Genomic DNA, 7,097 nt, shown 5'->3' with positions numbered 1-7,097 from the left:
GCCCCTCCGTTGTTAGGTGCACTTACAGAAATACCCTTCTGTGCCGTTACCGTCCGGTCAAAGCAGGTCAAAGTCGGTCAAAGGGCTTTGACCATCTTTAAAAAAATAGCAAAAAATTTCTAAAAAATTTGAAAATTTGTGGGATCAAAGATACTCAGGTTCACAAGGTGCGTGCAAAGTTTTGTGTTGTTCGTACATTCCAAGAGCTCATGTCAGAGGAAAAACAATAAATATGTAAGCATGTGAACAGTAAATTCAAAAAAATAGTAAGAAAATTCAAAAAAATATGAAATTTTTTGGCATCAAAGAGACTCGGGTCTGCAAGCTGCGTGCAAATTTTTGTTGTGTTTGGACATTGGTGGGGCTTGTAGATAAAAAAAACAAAATTTGGCTCAGGAAAAAACTTGGGAAAAAATGACTATTTTGTTTTTTCTTGCTAGAGCTCCTCGCATGTCATTTGATCACAAAAACTTGCAAGCACCTTGTGCACCCAAGCCACATTTATGCCAAAAAAATCATAATTTTTTAATTTTTTTGCTATTTTATTTCAAATTTATTGTTCACAAGCGTGCAGATTAACTTTTTTTTCCTTGCCACGAGCTCCTGGAATGTCCAAATAGCACGAAAATTTGCACACACCTTGGGCACATGAGTATCTTCGATCTCACAAAATTTTAGATTTTTTAGATTTTTTTTGCTATTTTTTTCAGGACGGTCAAAGCTGTTTGACCGGACGGTAACGGCGCAAAAGGGCATTTCTATAAGGGCACCTAACGGCGGAGGGGCAAATTTGAGCAGGCTTTCGAATTAGGGGTATATCTGATTAGGTGGTTCGAGTTAGGGACAAAAATGCAAATGGCCCTATTACCATCTTCATATCTCAAAAACAATCATAAAGAATCAAACTTCTCATAGTATTCAATGCACTTTTTATGAAAGTTTTTATTATACCCATCTTGGATGCCTATCATATTAGGACTAATTTTATAGCCAAAGCAAATTACCATGTTGTTCTAAAAGACTCTCAAAATAATATAAGTGAAGCATGAGAGATCAATAATTTCTATAAAATAAAACCACCACCATGCTCTTAAAAAGATATAAGTGAAGCACTAGAACAAAATTATCTAGCTCAAAAGATATAAGTGAAGCACATAGAGTATTCTAATAAATTCCAATTAATGTGTGTCTCTCCAAAAGGTGTGTACAGCAAGGATGATTGTGGTAAACTAAAAAGCAAAGACTCAAATTGTCGGGGATATACCCCGCGGTATGACCCGGCCAGAATTGGCGACTCACTGGTGACCCACCCCGAGCTTGGCGATTTACTGATAACCTGCCCGATCTTGGCGACTCATTAGTAACCCGGCGGGCGGGTCAGATGGACAACAAAGGCCCAAAGCCCAGAAGACCGGCTCGGGTTATGATCGGCCGGATTAAGGGGAAAGGGAAGACGAATATTTCCTTCACGAGGAAGCAAGACCTGAACTTGTAATTAACTTGTAAGAGAAGATAGACTAGTCCTAGTCCTACTAGGACTCCACATGTAACCCGTCCCTCTAACTTATATAAGGAGGGGCAGGGCTCCCCAAGAGGGACATGCAAGAAGAAACAATCTCTAGGGCTAGACACAAAGGGGGAGCCGGCTTATGCGGCGACTCTCTCAAGAGCATAATGATATCTAGCCACAAACAGCATGTAGGGCTATTACCGGATGATGTTTCCCGGGGCCCGAAGCTATCTAAATCCTTGTCTTGTGTTGCGTCTCTCGATTCCGCTCAACCCCTCTCAAGCTACTACAAAGATGTGTTGCCCTCACGACTAAGTCCTCACACTAGGATATCTGCCGTGACAATTCCACGACAGTTGACGCCCCCCGTGGGGCCTGCACATGATGATGATGAGTTCTTGAAGGGGTCTTTACAGGGGTCGAAAATATCGCGATGTGCTGGATGAAGAAGAACCAGCGTAGAAGAAAATACAACGTCTCTGTGGCAAGCAATCGGAGGGAGATATGAGATTGGGATTAAAAAAATAGGGCTTTGAGTCTGGTTCGCCGCCAAGGCGAGACAATCTGTTAATCGCTGGTCACGTAAAGACGGACCGGGAATCTCTGTTGCAGTTATTCTATCTATATAAACCGTCAAGTTGCGTTTGCTGCTCCGTGCCTCCACACGAGATCTGCCAAGTCCCGATGCAAACAGTGGTACTACGTCGCTATTAATTTCTGGCGTGAGGGCCAAGTCAAATAGAAACAGTCACCAAGTACTACTACTACATCTCATGTGAAGCAAGTCACGGGCAGTCAACCAAGATAAGCCACTGATGAATCTGTTAGGTCACCAGTATTAAATATCAGTATTTGAAGCCTCAAGATTACTCAAGAAAAAAGGTGCTAGTTGGAGCACGTTTCGCTAACAAGTGATGGATTAATACCCTTCTGTACTGTTGGTACAACCTCACTGTCACGCCTGCAGATGGCGATCAGCAGCGGACTACAAGTGCAGTTCAGTTAGCAGATGCTAACTGAACTGCAACCGTGTGTTGGGCCTGAGGCCATGTAATGTGTGTGTGTTGGGTTGTGGCCCAGGGCGAGCCCAGAGGGCAACTACTTATTGTGCGGTGATCGAATGATGAGGCAGCGAGTAATCAGAAATCAAATCTTCTTTCTCCTCTCGCCTCACCTGCTCTCCTCACCTACCCGATCCGATCTCGATCCCCTCTCACCTCCTCTTCATTGGGTCGTGACAATTTGGTACTCAGAGCCTAGATTTTTTTCCCACCCCCTCGCCGCCGCGGTTCTCATATCCTCTCGATCGCCGGTAACATCCACCGGGTCAGGTGCAAGCCGCTCAGGCGAGTTTGCGCGAAATCCTGCTCGGGGTATGGTTGATTTGGAGCGAGACCACGGTGCCATCCAAACCCTTGGCGCAGACCCGCTGCGTTCTCGACGCGATGTCAGAGACCACCGACAAGCTGCAAACCTTGCTGGAGTCGGTCATCCGCCGCCTCGATGCGAACCAGAAGACGGCCGACGAGCGACACCAGGCGCAACTCTCCTACAATGAGCAGGTCTCCACCAAGCTCAAGCACCTCTCCAAGCAGATCGATCTCATGCAGGAAGATGTGGATGAGGCGCGCAAGGCCGCGCCCACGGTCGACCCCTCTGCCGCGCACCACACCCCCATGTCCCCAGCGGCGGGCTCCTCTGCACCACCACCACCACCGCCGCCACCATCGTCTCGGACCGCACCTCCCCCGCTCTACACAGATGGAGCAGCCCAGCTGCCCTTCACGCGGCTTGTCAACCACGACCCGCCTCTGCAACTCCAACCTTCCCCAACGGCTTCAGATCGGGAGCGCGGGACAGATCTCTACACCAAGCCGCCGAAGCATGATTTTCCGCGGTTCGACGGCGACGCCCCGCGCATCTGGCTCGAGCGCTGTTTCTCCTACTTCGAGTTGTACCGCGTGCCACCGCACAGCTGGGTCACCACGGCCTCGCTGTACATGGATGGCTTGGCAGCGATGTGGCTACAGGCTCATCGTCAGAAACATTCAGGGTTGTTGTGGACAGCCATTCGTGCAGCAGTGGAAGAGGAATTTGGGCCAGAGGAGTTTGAAGCATAGATGCATCAGTTGGTTCAATTGCGGCAGACTGGGAGCGTGCAAGAATATCGACAGCAATTCGAGACATCGATGTATCATCTGCTGTCGTTGGATCCGCATTTGAGCCTGCAGTTTTTCATCTCTCAGTTTCTGCTCGGGCTCAAGGATGAGCTTCGTCTGGGCGTCCGTCTGCAAGCTCCTACCAGCATCACTCGAGCTGCCATTTTCACAAGAATGCAGGAAGAGGAAATGGAGCGACAACACGCACAGCGACAGCGGGTCGTACCAGTGGGTCGTCCACCTCCACAAGCAGCAACAGCAGTCCCCAATCCAGCTCGGGCAGCAGCACAATAGCGCCCAGCGAACGATGAATTTGCTCGGGAACAGCAGTTAAGAGAATTCCGATGAGCTAATGGACTGTGTTTCCGCTGTGGGGATAAATACTCCCGTGAGCATCAGTGCAAACGCACAGGACAGATTCTGATGATTGAAGTGGGCGAATTCGTAGAAATTCTGTCAGACGACACGGTGCACGCGCTGCAACTGTTGGATGCACCCGTGCAGCAAGAACCAGAATGCTGCTCTTTGAGCCAGCATGCTATGTACGGTGAGGAAGGGCCATCCACAATTCGTCTATGCGCCCAAGTGGGCGATCAGATCATGCTGCAGCTAGTCGATTTGGGAAGTTCCCACAGCTTCATTGGCGAAAATTTCACCGCTCGAATTGCTTCTAAGACAGAAGAAATACCTCCTGTGTCAGTTCGTGTGGCGAATGGACAGCGGCTGTGCTGCAACAAGCTGGTGCGCAAATTGGCCTGGACAGTGCCTGGCCACACCTTCAACACTGATCTCTGAGTGTTACCACTTAGTGCATACAATGGCGTTTTGGGCATTGACTGGCTCTTCGCCCACAGTCCGATGTTGTGCCGCTGGGAACTGAAGACAATTCAGTTTGACACCGGGGGCAAGACTGTGAAACTGCAAGGAGTAAAAACCACCAATCTGTCTCGCACTGCCGAGCTGGATGCTTATGAGCTTCATCGCATGGAAGTGGCAAACGACATCTGGACAGCGGCCCTTGTCACCGTGGAGAAAACTGATGAAACACCACTCGCACCAATCCCAGCCAGTATTCAGAAAGTTCTGCATGAATATCAGGACGTGTTTGCTGAACCAAACACCCTGACCCCGCGACGTCAGTACGATCACAGCATCAACCTGGAGCTAGGCACCACACCTATCAACACAAAGCCGTACCGCTACTCGCCGGCGCAGAAGGATGAAATCGAGCGGCAAGTTCAGGACATGCTCAACTCGGGTCTCATCGCGCACAGCATGAGTCCCTACGCCGCGCCCGTGCTGCTCGTGAAAAAGAAGGACGGCAGCTGGCGATTATGCGTTGATTTTCGACGTTTGAATACAGCAAAAGTGAAAAACAAGTTTCCCTTGCCTGTGGTCGATGAGCTGGCCGGGGCCAAATACTTCTCCAAGATTGACTTGCACACGGGATACCACCAAATCCGTATGCGGGAAGAGGACGAAGAGAAAATAGCTTTCAAGACGCATCACGCCCATTACCATTTCCGCGTCATGCCATTCGGGTTGTGCAACGCGCCAGCTACGTTTCAATGCTTGATGAACACTGTCTTCGGCCGCTACGTTCGTAAGTTCATCATTATTTTCTTGGATGACATCTTGGTTTTCAGCATAGACCAGCAGGAACACGAAGAACACCTGCGCCTCACTCTGGACCTCCTCCGCGAAAATCAGCTATTCGCCAAGGCCAGCAAGTGTTCGTTCGCACAAACAAGTATTGAGTACCTGGGGCACGTGATCTCACAAGACTGCGTCGCCACCGACACAAGCAAGACCAGTGCAATGCAGGCCTGGCCCGTGCCCTCGACACCAACCGAGATGCGCGGGTTCCTGGGGTTGACAGGGTACTACCGCAAATTCGTTCCTCATTATGGCATCATCGCCAAGCCCTTGACGCAGCTCCTCTCGAAAAAAGGATTCTTCTGGGACAACAAGGCACAACAAGCATTTGACACGCTCAAGAAGGCGATGATGAGCATGCCGGTCTTGGCGCTTCCCAACTTCACGCGCCTGTTCGCCATCAAGACCGATGCTTGCGACACTGGCGTGGGCGGGGTGCTCACCCAAGACGGCCATCCTGTCGCCTACCTCAGCAAAGCTCTCGGGGTGCGAAACCAGAAGCTTTCCACGTATGAAAAAGAATTCCTCGCCGTGATGATGGCCATTGACAAGTGGCGGCCATATATGCAACGTGCCCCGTTCGAAATCGTCACCGACCACAAGAGCTTGTGCGCCTTGGGAGATCAGCAGTTGGTCACCGACCTGCAACGCAAGGCCATGTCAAAGATGGTGGGCCTTCAATTCTCCTTCGGTTACAAGAAAGGCATCGACAACGGCGCCGCCGTTGCCCTGTCTCGCGTCGGCCACCTACTGGCACTTGACGCGCTCTCGATGTGCCAGCCCCAGTGGCTGCAAGAGGTGGCAAACTCCTACGAAACCGATCACGAGTCGCAAGAATTGCTCGCTAAGCTGGCAGTTGTGGGCGAGGACGACCAAGGCCGAGCACTGCAGAATGGATTAATTCGCTAGCGGGGGCGCCTGTGGATCGGCGCCAACTCCGCGCTCCAGACCAAGCTCATCGCCGTGCTTCATCACAGCACGGTGGGGGGCCACTCCAGCGCTACGGCCACCTACCACCGCGTACGCAAGCTCTTCGCCTGGCCTGGCCTCAAGCGCGCCATGGAGGACTTCGTTCGCTAGTGTGGCATCTGCCAGCACGCCAAACATGAGAACAAACACCCGGCCGGCAAGCTGAAACCTCTGCTGATTCCTGACGCGCCATGGCAAGACGTGACCATGGACTTCGTCGAGGGTCTACCCAAATCCGAAGGCTGCGACTCCAGCATGGTCGTCGTCGATCGGCTCACCAAGTTTGCGCACTTCGTGCCGCTCCATCACCCCTTCATCGCGGCGCAGGTGGCCCGCGCATTCTGGGAGCACGTCATCAAGTTGCACGGAGTCCCTCGCTCCATCGTCTCCGATCGAGACAAAATCTTCACCAGCGCAATGTGGCGAGAACTGCTCGCCGCGTCCGGCACCAAGCTTCTCTACTCCACCGCCTACCACCCCCAGACGGACGGCCAGACAAAACGAGTCAACCAGTGCCTCGAGATGTACCTTCGATGAGCCATCCACGACACCCCCGGCAATGGCGCAAGTGGCTGCCGGCAGCAGAGTTCGGGTACAACTCCACACATCACGCATCTCTCCAGTGCTCACCCTTCCGGGCGCTCTACGGTGTCGACCCCAACCTGGGTGGACAACCGCACTTCAACACCGACTCGACTCCGAGTGCGCCCGCGGACGACCTGGACTGGACTGTGCACACGGAACGCCTCCGTGCCCAGCTTGCCACAGCACAGACGCGCTTCAAGAAGCAGGCCGATCGTCAC

The 7,097-nt window shown here is 51.6% G+C and overlaps 1 pseudogene; it reads left to right on the top strand.

Annotated features, from left to right (window-relative positions):
- The first annotated feature begins 2,886 nt into the window (after positions 1 to 2,886).
- Positions 2,887 to 6,234, top strand: LOC147981103 (uncharacterized; annotated as a pseudogene).
- Positions 6,235 to 7,097: the final 863 nt, after the last annotated feature.

Source organism: Triticum urartu, chromosome 3A (assembly GCF_056163025.1).
Source record: "Triticum urartu cultivar PI428250 chromosome 3A, HENAU_Tu73, whole genome shotgun sequence".
Lineage (NCBI taxonomy): Eukaryota > Viridiplantae > Streptophyta > Magnoliopsida > Poales > Poaceae > Triticum > Triticum urartu.
This window is presented reverse-complemented; position numbering and strand designations above follow the sequence as displayed.